Genomic DNA, 18,569 nt, shown 5'->3' on the forward strand with positions numbered 1-18,569 from the left:
TTACACCTGACTTCTCAAAGAAGGCTCTAAAAGACAGAAAGGCCAGGACAGATGTGCTGCAGACGCTCAATAATCAAAGATTCCAGCCCAGACTATTATACACAGTAAAACTTTCAATCGTCATAGATGAAGAAAATAGGATATTCAGTGATTAGGCCATATCTAAATTATATATATGCAAATCTAGCCATACATAAGATGCTAAAAGGAAAATTCTAACCTAAAGAGGTTAACTCTACAAATGAAAACATAGGAAATAGGTAAGCATACACCAGCAAAATCAAAAGAAAAGAAGAACACACACACAAACATATTCATATACAAACACACACACAAACACATATACACACCACCACCACCAACAAAAGTAGCAACAATCAACAGTCATTGGTCATTGTTATCTGTTAATATGAATGGCCTCAATTTTCTAATAAAATACGCATATTAATTGAATTGGTGCAAAATCTGGATCCAACTTTTTCCGGCATCCTTCAACAAGCAAACAAACAAAAATCCCCAGTTAAGGATACATACCACCTCAGGTAAAGGCCTGCGAAAAGACATTCCAAACCAATGTACCTAAAAAGCGAAGTAGACTTAAACCAAAACTAAAAAAAAAAAAAAAAAAAGATAGAGGAAGGCGCTCAGATACACATGTCTCTCCTTAAAGCTCACTTCGGTGTCTGCAGAAACCTCTCTATTTCCTGCGCACCGAGCCGACATCAAGAAATTCACTATGTCTATTCTCAAGATTCATGCCGGAGTGATCTTCAACTTTCATGGGAATCCCAAAGTTAGGGTTGATCTCTACAATGTAAAAGTTCTATGTCGAGCTGCGGTGCCCACTGGTGCCTCCACTGGCATCGATGAGGCCCTAGAACTCTGTGACCGTTAGAAGACACAGTACAGGCATGAGGTGGCTTGTCTCAAAGGCTCTTGAGCACATCAGTAAAACTATTGCATCTTCTCCCGCTAACAAGACACTGAATGTTGTGGAGCAAGAGAAAATTGACAAGCTGATGATCGAGACGAACAGCAATGAAAATAAGTCTAAATTTTGTCCAAGTGCAAGCCTGAAAGTGTTCTGGTGGTCTTCAAAGACGGTGCTATGGAAAAGGGGGTCCTCCTTTACCGTCATATCGCTATTTTAGCTAGCCGCCCTGAAGTTATCCTGCCTCTCCCAGCATTCAATATGAATAACCGCAGTTCTCATGCGGGCAAGAAGCTGGCCATGCTAGAATTCAGGAGCCTCCCTTTGGGGGCCTCTTGTTCCAGGAAGTCATGCACATTGAGCAGAGGTTTTCCACAACCTGAAGAATGTCAGCAAGGAGAAATATGGGAAGGATGCCATCCATGTGGGTGATGGGGCCAGATTTGCACCTAACATCCGGGAGAACTAAGAGGCGTTGGAGCTACTGAAGACCGCAATTGCAGAAGCTGGCTACACTGAGCAGGTCGTCGTTAAACAGGTCTGGAAACTATTACCTGGACTTTAAGTCTCCCGATGACTCTAGCAGGTACGTCATGCTTGACCAGCTGTCTTTTCTGTACTGGTCCTTCATCCGGGTGTCCAGTGGTGTTGACCGAAGACTTCTTTGACCAGGACGATCGGGAAACTTGGCCGAAGTTGGTAGCTAGTGAAGGCATCCAGGTGGTTGGGGATGGTCTCATACTGACCAACCCTAAGTGGAATGCCAAGGCTGTGGGAGAGAGTCCGGCAACCGCCTCCTGCTCAAAGTGAACCAACTCAAGGCTCTGTGACCGAGTCTCTGGAGACATGTAAGATGACCCAGTGAGATTCCCATTAAAGTCAAAGATCTCTCTCTGGCATGACTCGAGAATAGACGTGGCTCATTCTTTTTGAGGACTAGGGGAGGAGGGAAGCAGGGAAGGAGGAGGGAGGATGGAATCAGGATGAGACAAGGGAGGGGGCTAAAATCAAGATGTAAAGTGAATAAATGATTTAATAAAGACAAAAAGGTTTAAGAAAAAACATTGATATTTTGTGTGATTACACTAGGGGAAAAAACACTACTGGGAAATATTACTTGATGCATGCCGATACACAACCTATAGATTTGAGTCTCCTGCTTAATTTTATTTCATATTATATTGAAAAAGAACAACACATTTTATTATGCTTTTTCATTCTCCCAAGTAATCTTAGATGTTACCTACTTTCCCACCCATTCAACCCCATTTATTTTTCTTAAATAAATGAAGACAGTTTTTTATTTATATTTTTGCTAATTGTTATCAGATGCTGTGACTACAATTCCAGCCAGTTACTTATGAAAACAGTTTACTAAAGTTCACATAAGAATTCTGAATCCTTTCAGTTTTAGTGTGTACATTACTGCAGGTGTGAAACGGCTAAGATGACAGAAGTTCGATCTAAGGGGCACATTAAAAACAATGTGTTGATGAGGAAAAACCAACATTATTTTAGTGTATTGGGTAAGTATCTTCTCTAAAAATATCTATTTCCTATTTGAATCACAGGGTTGGTTGAAACTGGCTGTTTAACATATGCCTAGATTTGCAGACATAAAATACTATATCGGAGATGATAGCAAAGAAATCACTTTATTCAAAAGGGTCTGCAGCTACCGGAAAGGAAAAGAAGAAGCAAGAAGAGAGAAGAGAAGCCAGAGCTCTGAGCAATGTGGCAGTGTGCAGCAATGTTCACAGTTGTACAAATATCAGGAAAAGTGGGAAAGAAGTCTATAAAGGCAGAGACTGAACAGTAGGAGCAGTAAGGCAAGTTAACGATGAGAAGGGAGAAATATCAACATTCACAAAATGGTGTAGAAGTGTTAAACTGTGTTCCAATAAATCTGATGATGTGACCTGAAGCAATTAAAGTCAGAATGTAGTATGAACAGAACTGTGAATATGTGACTAATCATTAATGAGTGAAGAACTGAACTCAAATAAGGAATACTTTGATCTAAAAAGATGATACATATTAATACACCATGTTATGACTTTCTTCTTCATAGTAAATATTAATATTTAGAATAATGATATCTTAATCCATCTATATACCCTGCTTCTTCCTATCTTCTTTCTCTTCGTGTCTTCAGTCCTTCCTTCCATAAAAAAACCATGATCAGTTAGTATATCAGTTAAATAATAATTCCTTAGATTTCATATATGTTTTTCTATATTAGATATGCACATTTAAACATTTCCTTTATTTATACTGGCACATATTAATTTTAAATGATTTCTCATAATTTAAAATTCTACTCCATATATTTTCAAATATTAAATGCCAACTTGTCAATAATCATTTATTATTCAAAACTTAATAATGTACCATTTTCTTTTCACATAAGTATTTAGCTTTGAAACCTATTCACTCATCAGGTCAATGTATTTGGTGCTTTGCCTACATTATCTTAGATTTTCAATTTTGGGTACAACATCTCAGAGAGAATAGAAGAATAAAAATTCCATTGAAAATGAATATTCATAATTAAATAAATATATGTTATTTCACCAGTTTCTTGTTGGTTTATAACAAATAAGATATTTGTGGAGTATTGTGAGTACACATATTTAAGTGATAGCTACCATGTTATCATAAGAAAAATTAAAAATTAATTTTTAATCAAATCACTACCAGCTTCATTTTCTGACCAACCTGAGACTAGAACAGTCTCTCATGTTAAAAGTGCTCTGTCACTGAGATGTATTTTGCAGCCAAACTTTTTACTATCATTTTAATGCTGAGATTCAAAATAAAGTTGAAAAATTCATTACTATTTAATCAGTCTTAATGCAGTAAGGCATACTCATAATATATAAGCCAATATAGATATACATATATGATGAATGAAAATGCCAAAATTGTTTAAAGTGTTAACAAATATACTTGACTGTATACTGTATTAGCCAAAGTTCCCTAGAGAAATTAAACCAATAGAATAAATACATTTTATAGGGGAACTTATTAGATTACCTTATTGTTGGCTCTTATTCCTGAAAAATTTTACTTCATTATGAATTTATTAAAATAATGTACCTCTCTTACAACCCAACTACCTTAAACAGGAGGGAAAGGAGATTAATGTGAACAAGAATGAAACTTCTGGTTATCATTCCATATAGCAAATCCCCTGGCATAAATCTTAGGAATCTAGCAGATCCTCTCTCTATCCAACATAAGAAGCCACACAGTCTGTGGACTGAACCTGGAGACTCCACCGAGCTCTCTCACTGATTCCCCAATGTCCTTGAAGGCAAAGGACCATAAACACCATTACTTATTTTGTAACATTCAACCTGTGGGTATAGTGCAAGTGATATATCTGAAGCCAGATCCAAGGCTGTGCTGCCTTTAGTGGCATGCATTAGGTCACTAGTACCTAATACCTGTTCTCCTACAATTCCCTTACATGTGGACTGTCCAGGGAAATACAGCTTATATTGTTGGCGGACCCTGAGCCGGTGGGCCCCTCTAGCTGTTTCCCATCTGCAAGATACTACCTTACACGTCCCTTTTAGATTGACAATCCCTAGACCAATGTTTTCCTTTCCCACAGCAGCTACAGGACCCTGGAAGTCTTGGCACCTCACTACCATCATGGCCAGAAGCTCCTTGTTCTCTCCTACATGTAATATTTTCTTTTGTGTTATTGTGCTGATTATTTTGGAGTCTGGAATTTTTACCTCTATAGTTTCTTTGCACATGAACGATTTTACCACAATTAAAGGACCAAGTGTCATGGTATCTGGGACCTCTGACTATGCATTGTCCTATAATATTGCTTTGATGCTCCTAAGAGTTAATATTAACTGTCTCTCTTACCGATCCATCCAATGGATCTCCTCTTTCCTTTAGTGGTCTAATTGCCCACTTACATTCAGTATTTTCATTCTCATAAGCCATGGTCAGTCAGGAGCCTGTTTGGTCACAGTATCTGATATGGCTCTATCCATAGCTGTACCCAATCTCTGAAAAAATTCTGTGAGGGCTTCTGCCAACCCTTGAAATACATTATTAAATGGAATGGTTGGCTCACCCGGTTCCTCTACCATGTTCCAAGCTCTTAAGGCTACAACACGACATTGTTCAATTACTTTATCTTCAGACTGGATTTGTTCTCTTAAATCAGCATACCTCCCTTCACCAAGCAATTGATCTCTATCAACATTTATCTTCCTTGCCCTGTTTTCTTGTTCTATTCTCATGGCCTCATTTCGCCACCATGATAACCATTGTAATTGTTACACCATATATAAAATACCACTGAAACCAAACTTTTCCAAGCTTGGGGAACAAGTCTATGCTACATAGCTCAGTTATTTAATATTTGTTTAATGAAAATCAAATGCATACCTGATGACAGAGTCCTTAAAATGTTTTAAATCCAACATATCAATTGGATGCGATGCCATTTCATCTTAACCCTCAGCACCATTTTAAACAGGCATATGTCTTATAATAACTGCAAAAGCTGATGGTGTCTGTGTGGCTCTGGAGGGTTCCTTTATCAGAACATTTTTCTCCAAATACCTTTTTGTTTGTCTGCTTTCCTCTTACTCTAGTTTCCATTTTCTTCACCCCCTTTTACCAAAGGTGCTTTTTGCTTTCTCAGCCCTTCAATTTCTTTCCATTTTCTTCTGTTCAGTCAAGTCCGCAATTCTTTGCAAAATGACAGAATTTACTGACACTTCAGGTCTTCCTAGCTTGTCATCCTTTCTTCCAATCCTTCTAAGAATGAAATACAATAAAAAGACAAAGAAAAACAGAAAATCCCCTCTAAACATAAAGCAAGAAAGAGTTTTGAAACAGCAGTTGTCATTCTACTGAAACCCTGAAACAGCATTTCTATATCTGCCACAATGCCATCTTGCCCTAAAAATTTTCCTCAAGCTACCTCCTATCCATAATCCCAGATACTTGCTAATGTTCTTCATCTGGGCCAAATCTCCATTCACGCCAGCCACATGCTTCTCCACCTAACCCATGATGGCACAACCTCCTTCTTTTCCCTTCTTTTCTCCTCCAGTTTCTCTTCTTTCTCCCAAGATTCTCTCTGTCTCTCCCAAGCCTGGGAACCTTAGCTGCAACTATCTCATTTGTCCTTCCCAAGTGTGATGAGTTTTTACTGTTTAGCACCAAAATACATCAGACCAACACCTTATATGATGTGATTTGTGTAGATAAACAATGACTTTCTCACAATGAAGTAGTGCATAATGCAGCAGGTGCTCAGTCTATCAAGCTAGATGTCTTAAAAGTTCAATTATAGCATGAAAATCCTGGAAGGTTCTATGACAGCTTCTGATCTTCCAGTCTCATTGACATTTGTGAGAAAGAATACAGCATCATTAACAACATAGATGAACTTGCTAACAAGAGTAAAGACAGGTAGGCAAAAAGAACTTTCCTTTTTCCTTTTATATGGGTTGCCAACAGGATTAGGCACTGATATTTTTGAGTGATTTTTCACTTCAAATAGTATGATCAAGAAGATCACTCACAAGCGTGCTCAGAACTTTACCTTTTATTTGATTCTTTTCCTGTCAAGTTGACAAGATTAACTATCACATATACCTGTTTCTACACATCATTTTGAAGAACATGAATTTATTGAACTCTATTATGAGTTAGTTACTAAATCATCTTGATATCCCTCCTATTTGTATTTTAAATGACTAATAAGCAAACAAATGAAATATTGTACAATTCTTATCATTTATAATTCTTATTAAATAATTATGGGCATGTCTTACTATATTAAGTTGTTAAAATATTAACAGATTTCTTAGTTTTAGTTACAGATATCATAGCTGATTAAAGAATTACAAAATCAAATTTAAAATGTATAAACAAGCCTATATATTGGAATAATTATAAATAAACAGGACAGAGATTGGAATGGGAGTTTCATGGAAAAGAGAAGGAGAGAGAGAGAGAGAGAGAGAGAGAGAGAGAGAGAGAGAGAGAGAGACAGAGACAGAGAGAGAGACAGAGAGAGAGAGAGACAGAGAGAGAGAGACAGAGAGAGAGAGACAGAGACAGACAGACAGACAGACAGACAGAGAGACAGAGACAGAGACAGAGACAGACAGAGACAGACAGAGAGAGGGAGGATAAGGCAAGGAATAAAAAAAGAAACAGCTAAAATGAATGGCTGTTTGAAGGCTAGTATGCAGACATAATATGTTGACACTTCCTAAAATATATACGTATGTGAAATTGATCTAAATGGAATTGCCAAATATTAGGGATCAAACAGATTGAACTGAGCATCTCATGCAATCAAAATAGTTTCCAGTATCAGGCATAGCTTACATCTAATTGACCAAAGTGTCCATCTAATTGGCCAAAGTGTTCAGATAGGAAGAACCATACTAATCAGGCTGTTGCTAAGGCTGTAGGTTGCTCTCTAAAAAGTGGCAGCAAGGAAACTTTTATTCTCCTGGCTCAGTTGCTGTCTGGGAGGATTATTGTCTCTTTCTGATAACCTTGGTCTACTCCTGGAAGATTCTAGCCTCAATACAATGTAATCCAGGCATAGAATGTTTTCAGCCTCTGACTTTTCCTTTCTGAGCTTTAGGCTGGCTGATTCAACTCACCTGTTCTTGCTCAAACTCTTTTTTATATTATTATTTTTTATTTACTTTTATTTATTACTTTTTATTTTTTTTATTTATTTTTAATTAATTTATTCAGATTATAACTCAACTGTTACCCCATCACTTGTATCTACCTGTTCCTCCCTCCATCCCTCCCCAGCCCTATTCTCCTCCCATAAGTCTATGTCTGAGGGGGAATCTCCTGCCACACTATATGGTCATAGGCTATCAAGTCTTATCTTGGTAGCCTGATTATTCTTTTGTTGAGTGCCACCAGGCCTCACCACGAAGAGGAAATTGTCAAATATGGGGCACCAGAGCTCATGTCAGAGTTAGTCCCTGCTCTCCACCCACTGTAGAAAATTTCCTGTCCATTGGCTAGATCCTAGTAGGGGTTCGATGTTTACTACTTGTATTGTCCTTGGTTAGTGCAATAGTTTGAGCAGATACCCCTGGGCCCTGACCCATCCATTACAGTGTTCTTCTTGTAGGTTTCTACACGTCTGTGTTAACTCACTTAGTATGATCGTTTCTAATCCCCTCCATTTGTCCACAAAATTCAGGAGTTCCTTGTCTTTTATAGCTGCGTAGTATTCCATAGTGTAAATGTACCATAGTTTCCTTATCCATTCTTCAACTGAGGGACATATGGTTGTTTCCAGATTCTGGCTGTTATGGAAAAGGCTGCTATGAACATGGTTGAGCATATGTCCCTGTTGTGTGGCGGAACATTTTCTAGGTATATTGTTTTTCTCGCTGACTTATTTAATATGGCATCTCTCTCAGGCACAGAATTGCTCTGCTTCACTTCAAAGTAACTGAGAAATCTTCTCTATTCTTCTGGATTCTTCTCATTCTCTTGCTTGTTCTGTCTTCACCTGAGTTCTCTCTGTCTCTGCCATCCATCTCTCTATTACTGTCCTGGCAAAACTGCTCCTCTCTGTAAAACTGTCTCTTATGTAGCTTCCCTTTCCTCTCTCTTTCCCTGAGAGTTGGGCATATCCTCTTCTGTGAAATCTTTTCTGGTTTGTGACCTTTTCTGCCACTTATTTAGACATCACTTTCAAACATGGGTGTTTCCTTCTAACAACTTTACCTTCCTTTGGGACTAAAGGAATGTACCACCATGTCTGCACCATTTCTTTTCTTTACACGATACTTACTCTATGTCAGACTTATACTCAGATCTGTTTGCTTCTGTCTCCTGGATTAATGGCATGTTTGTATTCTAGTTGGATCAGGCAGACCTAGAATTTCCTTGGATGTGATCTCTTGCCAGAGCACCCATATTCTAAATTAATATTCCTCTACATTTACTACTGAAGACAACATCACCATGACTCGTTGAACATGGACAAGTCAGGATGATGCCTACCTAAAACCTTCACTCCAGTGCATACTAGTGTCTTTAGTACAGGAAGGAAATCTGTACTTTAAAAGAGGATAAACTTAAATATCATGCCTGCCACAAACTATTTGATCTAGAGTGGTATCCTTTCTACAAGATATGCTAGGACAATCGTCACACAAAGCTTGTGGGGTTAGCTAGAAAATATTATATTTGTCTTAAGGCTGCTCCATGTAATGGAACCAATACTCAACACTGATTGGATGGTTAAGAAGCAGAGACTAAATAGCCCAGGGACCTTGGGTTTAACCAAATACTGCTATTGTACTAAAAGAACATGGAATAAAGTGGCACTTAGTGATATTCTGCTTTAATCATAGAGCATCGCCTTGCTCAGCCATCATTGTAGAAGTTTCCTTCTGCAGAAGATATGAATAAAACAGAGCCAGACATTACAAAGAGTGAGAGACCTTGGAAGACACAGCCCAAAGTGTGGCACTTCCATCAAAACCTCCCCTCCTAGCTCAGGGAACCTTGCAGCAGATGAGGCAGAAAGGGTATAAGAGCCAGAAGAATGGAAGACAACAGGTAAAAGAAGGCCATTTAAAGCAAGAAGATCTATGTATGTATAAGCTTACAAACACTGAGCAGCAAGCCTAGGACGTCAATGGATCTGCATCAGATGGAAGACCTAGTGCTGAAAGGAGAAGTAGGCATACACCTCCATCCTTAACTCAGATGTTATCTTCATTTAATAACCACTTGAAAATTAAAATTTATATTTCTCTGAGGGAATCTTACTGGGGAAATAAGTTCTTAAAGTTTAGATGTATGTCCAAAACAAACTTAATGGCATATTTAGGGTTTCCTTGTTTCAAGGCTTTAAAAAAATATTGTAAATATTTTCACTTTATTTTATGTCTTCTAATTGGCCCCTCTTTCCCTACCTCCATGCACCTCCCATCCTCGCAGTCAGATCCTTTGTACATAAAGTATGGCTTCCAGTTTTGTGTTGCTTTGGATCCTTAGTAGGAGAATGAATGAGCCTTTGCCTTTATATCTGTTTCATATGCTGTTCTTAATCTCTTTTTTATTCTATTTGTTTTCCTTTTGGGGCAATGATTTTGTTTTTGTTCTAATTTATTTTATTTATTTTATTAAAATCCCTTTGAAGCCAGTTTGGTATCTAATGAGAGACAAAATGGGGGTGGATCCTGACATGGAGGAAAGCTGGGGAAAATTGGAAGAAAAATTGGGACTACAATTGGGAAATATGTGAAAAAGTTTATTTAAATAAGAAGTTTTGATATTCTAAAATAATTCCTTTTCCCCAATATTAACAAATATATATTTTCTTATGTAATACATATTTGTAATGATGACTTCATTTCTCATACTATTCTGTTGAATCACCATCAAATCTGACACATTTACAAAACAAAAATAATCACAGATTAAGTTAGGGTTTTTTGACTGTTATTTGTATGTATAACCACAGAATACAGTACCCTCTTATTTCAAGGTATCGATAAGGATATTCCTAAGCAAAGTTTTTTATTATAATTATTGGCAATAAAATCATAAGGCTATGATTGAATAAGCCATTCTGCATATGTATATATGTGGGCTACATTCAGTTATTGGTATGGGAATAAATTTTTTTTCTTTTTTTTTTCTCCTTTATTAATTTATTCTTGTTACATCTCAGTGGTTATCCCATCCCTTGTATCCTCCCATTCTTCCCTCCCTCCCATTTTCCCCTTATTCCCCTCCCCTATGACTGTTCCTGGAGGGGATTACTTCCCCCTGTATATGTTCATAGGGTATCAAGTCTCTTCTTGGTAACCTGCTGTCCTTCCTCTGAGTGCCACCAGGTCTCCCCCTCCAGGGGACATATCTCTTGCCTTCAGAAACTGAACTACTACCAGACCACACAAGCAAGTTAATATACCTTGAGACCATTTAAAACCACGTATTCAGTCTAGGTCATTACAGTATGAACAGTCTGACTTTGTTTCAGTTTTCCTTGAGACGATAATGAAGTTTAAGATCTCCAAGGCACTCAGCTTTAAAAATCTAACCCAAATACATAGCATAAATCTTAAATTATGAATATTTCCATGCCATGAATCAAGAATTATACATATGTATATACATGTATGTATGTATGTATGTATGTGTTATTATTGCTCTTGTTGCAATAATTTGTTGATAGAAGAAAAATTATTCTTCCAAAATGTTTGAAGAAACAAATGGAAATAGGTTACATACTTTTTTGTGGTTCAAGTTGTTATTTTTCTTCATTAGGAATCACTAATGTAAATTCTTGTCTTGTGAAATCTGGCAAAATATCAACTAAACAATGAGATTCCTAATTCCTTTTCCATAGTATGATGTCTATGCCATATGATAAATAGAGCAGAGATGTTTGTTAAGGACAGATGGAAAACTCAGGAAAGAAGCAGAAAATTTTAATTTAGGCCATTCTTGACTTAAATTACTCTAATAGGAAGCCTCTTTTTCTTTGACATGGCATAGCTGCTCATTTGAACGTACTAAACATAAAAGTATGGTCTTCAGGGAAAGAGGAATTTCTGCCTCCAAGCCAGATTGTAGACTTAATATTAAGTCTTTCTGGCACCAGCAAGTTGACTTACACTGTATATTGCACGTTTTATTGCTCCAAAATTAAGATTATATAAAATAAAATTATATGTATGATATTTGGAGAAAGTATAGGCGTTCATGATTGTTATAGTTCTGACCATATTTTATCAATAAAATTAATGTAGTTTCAAGTTGTCTTCAGTTCAATCGAGGAAACTTCATTTAGGACGTGGTATAAGAGTATTACAAAGCAATTGCCCAGCTTACTGAGAGTTGATTCAATTTGTGGAAGTTCACTGCTGTCATATCTTATTGCACAGCAATCATTCATGATATCAAGATAATCTTATATGGCTCCTTGAAAGCCTGATTTTCCTGCATTAAAATCATGAATAGCATGTCTTCTTCAGCTTTGGGAATGTGTCTATGTACATGATATTGTATTATTGAATATTTTTAAAGACAACTGTTCTCAATGAGTTATGTGTTATGTATAAAGCATGTGAATATAAATATATTTTATTGGAGCAATTTTAGAAACTTTTTAAAACCTTATTGTGTCACATTTTTTCTTACTGTATTTTTTATTACCAAAATTCCATTGGACAACACTATTTTCAAATTTTATAAATAGAAAATAGTAAATGGCAGATGATTTTTGCCTCTTCTATTTAGATAACATGAGTATAAGTAGCACAGGTGATCTCAGATGTTCACTGCACACATTTTCAAGTGTGTTTCAGTGGGCTTGGAAGTAGCCTGAAATAAATCATTACAGTGATATATTTAATATCCAGTAGTGAATATTTTGAGATGGGAGGTCTTTTAAATAAATTGTTAAGGATTGAGTAAGAAAAGAAGATATATCTGAAATCCCTAGCATAATAATGAGGTAAAAGTATGTTAACACAGCATCTAATTTTATCTCTTTTCATCCTTTTGCCTACATGGATTAAATTTAAATATATTTAGTATTTCTTGCTGCTCCATTACACATGTAAATATCATTTATTTATCTATAAGTTAAATTCATAAGCATATTGATGTCACCAGAATATTATATTCTCATTTTAATATTTACATTTCAATCAAAATTGACAACTATTAAATATTCAGGTATCTTGAGAATGCTTGTAAAAAAAAAAACAGTGTTTTTAGTTGATGTATTTGCATTCATCCTTCTACTGCCACTTAACAACACCCTCAGTGTCAGTGCAGTGTAAATAATACCCCTTTGCTCTGAGTTCTGATATGGAAAGCCTACTGTCAGATACATATTCAGATATAATTGTAATGCAAAGTCAAGAACTGAGTGTGAAGTCTTTCTAATTCAGCCAAATTTGCTGATAAGTTTTTCTACAATATGATAAAAATCACCTATAACCTTTCTCTTTCTTTTTCCTTATAAATAAATATTACATTCTTCACATTTTACTTGTTTTTCAATACCTACAAGTTAAAGGTTATTTGGTTACATTTACAGGATTCTAATAAACTAATTAGAAGAGAATACACATATTTGATGTTTTCTCATCATTTATTGAATTGAAATATTTTAAGTGTTTTTTAAATTAATTTATTCATATTACATCTCAATGGTTATCCCCTCCCTTGCATTCTCCCATTCCTTTCTCCCTCCCATTTTCCCCTTACTCCCCTCCCCTATGAGTGTGACTGAGGGGGACTTCCTTCCCTGTATATGCTCATAGGATATCAAGTCTCTTCTTGGTAGCCTGCTATCCTTCCTTCCTCTGAGTGCCACCAGGTCTCCCCATTCAGGGGACGTGGTCAAATATGAGGCACCAGAGTACGTGTGAAAGTCAGTCCCCACTCTCCACCCAGAAGATGCTCCAGCTCACAAGAAAATTTGCTCAACCATGTTCATAGCAGCCTTATTCATAAGAGCCAGAACATGGAAACAGCCTAAGTGTCCCTCAGTAGAAGAGTTGAAATATTTTAAAACCTAGTATTAGATAGATAGGCAGAGTTATTTGTTTGATTCTTTTTGGGTTGGGGAAATATTCACATATGAGGATATCATTATATAATCTAAGGTGCTCCTTCCACCATTTTAAATAACTCTCAATAACATCCACTCCATCTTCAATTATAATTTTTTCTGTAATTATTATTGTTACAAATTTTACACATATTTGATTGATTTGGTGTTGCATGTGTGTGTGTGTGTGTGTGTGTGTGTGTGTATGGTATTGCCCATATATTTTCTTTTAATAGACACACATACACACATATACATACAAATATATGAATCTTCTGTACATTAAAGGAAACAATCTATAGTATGAAATGTAATCCCATGGGGCTAGAATCTTGGACCGTTATACATCTGACAAGGGATTAATGTTAGGATAATACAAAGAACTCCCAAAAGAAGGTTCAATAAAACAGTAACTCAATTAAAGCTGGGCTATACTTCTGAGCAAAAACTTTTCAAAAGAAGAAATAGTAATGTCCAAGAAATTTGTTTGAAAAGTATAGGACATCCTTTACACTCTGGGTATCCAAATTTAAATTTCATTAGCAATTAATCTTTGTCTAGTCAGAACATCTAAGATTTAAAAACAAACAAACAAACTGAGAATTAGTGCTGGTGCAGACATGGGGAAAGTACCTCTTCATCACCATTAATGAGATTGCGAGTTGGTGTAGCAATACAGAAACTAGGATGGAGAAGTCTCAAAACTCTACACTTTTATCAGCCACACAGCTGATTCCACCACTCATGTCCAAAGACTCAATGCCCTTCTATGGATATATTTGTCCAGTCACGTTTAGTGCCACTCAATTCACTATAGCTAATAGGTAGAGATATCCTAAATGCCCTTCAATTGGTGATAATGAAAACGTGGTACTTATATAGACTAGAATTCTACTTACCTGTAAATAAAAATAAATACAAAGTTTTCAGGTAAATATATGGAACTAGAAATTATATTTGAGTGAGATAGTCCCAATCCAGGAATACAAATATGTGCTCTCTCTTATTTGTAGATCTTAGTTCTGAATCTTAATATTTGAACATATACTAAAGTAACTACTGAAGCCAAGTGGATAGAATAGAGTGGTAACAAGACATTGTAGTAGTGGGGTGGGGAGAGAAGTTTCTGGAAAGGGGGATAAGGGATACAAGGCTATGATGAGAGAAAAGGGAGAAACTGAGGTGATGACTTAACTAGATGGAGTTTGGGAAGAATAGTGCAGAGTGAATGGGAGGAAAGAAAATAAAACTATGGATGCCTAAAAAAAGCCTCAAAGAAACATTGCTTAAAACTTATTTTAAAAGTCATGCATAAACTGCATATTTTCAACCATACCTAATTTTCACTTTGAAGTTCAAAAGATTTGGTTAACTGTTAAACTCTTGTTCACACTTAAGCAATTACAAAAGAACCATGACTAAAATTCATTTTTAAAAGTTTTGAGGTGACATTTCTTAAATCAGAGTCCTACAGAGCTTCCAGAATATTTTTTACTTGGTATTATATATCTGACACAGGAAATATAATGTAGTGTTGGGAGCAACCTGTACATTTACCGTGACAACCACAGTGATGTGTGATGCTTTCAGTACAAATGGATTCTGTAAGTGCTCTCGCTTGCTCCCATTGTTCACATATAGATGTTTCTTTTTTTTCATCTATAACATGAATGTGTTGATCCCATCAATTTGAGTACCCTCTGGGGACTTTCCCAATCCATTACCCCTGTGTTTCATGTACCTTCATCTGTCTCATTTCTAAGAGCTCCCTCCTAGTCACCCATAAATATCAAGCTCCTGCCATTTAGGCATTAGAGAAATAAATAAAAAGCAGTGTTCACTCTGGCCATTGCCTACATATGTCATGACATATGTCTATTTTCTTCTATAACAAGGAGTCAAAAATGATGGCTTATTCCTGTTATTTATTTCTCTTTTTTTTATTTATTTTTTTTATTACTTTTTCTATCTGAGACTTAACCTCTACGGCTGATAATGATTTCCTTTTCATTCCTGGTAACTGTAAGTTCTATAAAATATATTTTAAAATTATAATTCACTTGTTTATCTATGTGCATGAAAGACTTTATTCTCAGTTCACACCTCCAGTCTCTACTTCCTTTCATTTTTTGGCATCATTGACGGAACTGTATTTTAGATCTGAGTTTCTGATATCTGATACCTGTCCTATATAGTCCTGATTTCCTAGAAACCATTCATTTTCATTAGATAACTAATTGTCCAGGAAGAGCTTCCATAATAAATCATCCACGTACTTGAAAATAGTGGGGTGGAAAAGGAGCCTTGCTTTCAGAATATGTAGATAGAAATATAACAAGAAATAATTCTTTTCCTGGAACATTCCATGTTGAGAACTAAATATGCTGTGTCATTGGGAACCATTAGTACTGATAGGATAGAAAAGTGTTTCATGATTTATTCATGCCATCTTTTGGACATTAAGCTAGAGTAATTTTGAGCAAAAATAATCATTTATTTCATGTGATACAGCAATTTTAATTTTTTTACTTATAGCATTCATCCTAAGTAGACAAATTTTAGGTATGTCTTAATGTTCACCCAACATTTTAACCCAAAAACCTCATTTGTATCTAAAAGTTATTATTACTATAGAGATTTATGTACTTATATAGTTAAGAACATAATAAGATTCAATATAGGGTTCAATAATGTTTCTGTTTATGTGGTGGTTCACACCTGAATCCCAGCACTCGGGGAGACAGAGGCAGGTAGAACTCTGTGAGTCTGAGGCCAGCTTGGTATACAATACCAGTTCAGGACAGACAAGATTACACAGAAAAACCTGTCAAAAAAAGAAGAAAAAAGAAAAAAAAGAAAGAAAGAAAAATCCTAAACCCCATATTATCCTATTTTCTATGTATTAAGTTGCAATGCCTTATCCCACATGTAAGATTATGCTCAGTACTTCATTAATCATTCATATGGATATCTGAAATATCCAAAGTAGTATTTTAGAGTATCCTTTGGGAAAAAGTACAGAATAGACAGAATGGGTTCTCATTCTGGTGTAGATGTTCAAATTGCTTTTAGTTTATTCTAAATTTTGTTAGTCTCCTGTGCAAACTTAAACATGTTTGCAAGGACATATAAGGTACATGTGGTGACACAGAAAGAGAGAGAGACACACACATGCACACACACACACACAGAGAGAGAGAGAGAGAGAGAGAGAGAGAGAGAGAGAGATATTGGGTTCAATATAAGGTCAAATATGGCTGATATTACTTCACTGAGCTTTTCCTCTAGTACCCTCTTTCTTACTGTCAGCTAGGCCCCATGCTCACCATTTGGTTCTTGTGGACTATACAATCTCAATAGAAGTGACACATTTCTAGAGGCTGCTATGTATTAGGATGATAGTGAGAAAAATCACTCACTATGCACACATACACATACGTATATATATAACATATAATATACATAGTATATAGATTGATCACTTTAATGTTTGTCTCATTTAAAGACAGACAATTTATAATCCTGTCATTTAATTTTTCTTTAGAAAATTGCTAGAGAAAATAATTTTCTAAAAGGTTTTTTAAGGCCTACGTAGTTACTTATTTATGCTAGTAAGTTTTCCTCTGACTTCCACATGTATATTATAAAAAGCATGTGGCACCAACAAAAATAATGTAATAGAAAAACTTAGTTTCTTCACATGGTGCTCATGTAAATTATGATGTTTGAGGAATACTGCTATGCCTCAATGTATATCACTATAGAAACTATTACATTGTAAAATTCTACTGCAAGGAAAATATCCACAATATCGTCTACAGTCATGTGTTGAAAGCTTGGACCCATATAGTTGTGCTTTCTGGGAGATGATTGCAGTTTGGAGAAGAGGCCCAGTTGCAGCAATTAAGTCACTAGAAACATGATTACGCAGATTATATTCGGGCATTTTGTCTCCTTTCTTTTTGTCTCAGCCTTCCCCCCTCCAGGAACTGAAGACCCTCCTTTATTGTGTGTTCCTGAAACCATCACATTCTACTAAATTTTATGAATGCATGTGAATCTTGACTAAAAATTTAAAACTATAAAATAAAATAGATCTTTATATCCCTAAGTGTTTAATCAAGTACATTGTTTTATAAATATAAGTTAAAACATATATAATCTACTTTGTATGAAAAAATTGAGATTACAATGATATTTTCTAGTCTTTCCTATTTCATTTTGTTCTATATCAATTAATCTCAATCTTTAACTTTATTTCTCTTGTATGAAAATTAAAATAAAACCAATGGGATTATTATCTTACATATTTTTCGTTTACACATAGAATTGTAGGTGCTATACAAATTATATCTGACATGCATTGTGACTGTATGGAATTACTGTAAGAGGGAATAAATGAGTTCACATGACAAGGTGAAATACAGAACCATCGGTCTCTCAAGAAATATAATTGCCAGCTGATCTTCTAGTGTATTTATTGCCATATCTGTGGCACAACAGAATCTATGATATATAATATAAAACTATTCTCTGCTGATGATGCTGGTAGCCAAAATATATACTTTGAAAACTTTTAATATTAAAAATTGAAACTATCCATGTGCTGTTTACAACACTCCATTATGTAAGTTATATTAAAGTGGAGGTTCTTCTATTGGACTCAGTAGTCATGTGGCTGGACTTATCTTTCAAGCTACCTGGGACCCAAAGTCTCAGAAGATGCATGTTTTATGTTAACTAGCATGCCCTGGAACTTACCTGGTTTGCTTACCCTCTCTAACAGATGAGACAAAGCTTCTTACATAAAATGAAGACCATTTTAAGAGGTCATTACTAAGCATATGTATGTTCATGTTTTGTAAAATTTACAAGTTATTGGTCAAAATACATCACATAACCAAACTTAGAGACCATAAAAGAGGTAAGAACACTGAATCATCTATGGGAAACCAATAAGTGTAATTCAGCATTCCAAGTCTAATTTATTTGTAACATACTACTGAGAAGTTTTATAGGCAA

General features: G+C 35.7%; 1 pseudogene across 1 annotated transcript; it reads left to right on the forward strand.

Annotated features, from left to right (window-relative positions):
- Positions 1 to 736: 736 nt before the first annotated feature.
- LOC311598366 (alpha-enolase-like) lies at positions 737 to 1,796 on the forward strand (annotated as a pseudogene). The gene has a single exon. The product of its transcript is annotated as an alpha-enolase-like (transcript).
- Positions 1,797 to 18,569: the final 16,773 nt, after the last annotated feature.

This window comes from Acomys minous (assembly GCF_964271855.1).
Source record: "Acomys minous genome assembly, chromosome: 5".
Taxonomy (NCBI): Eukaryota; Metazoa; Chordata; class Mammalia; order Rodentia; family Muridae; genus Acomys; species Acomys minous.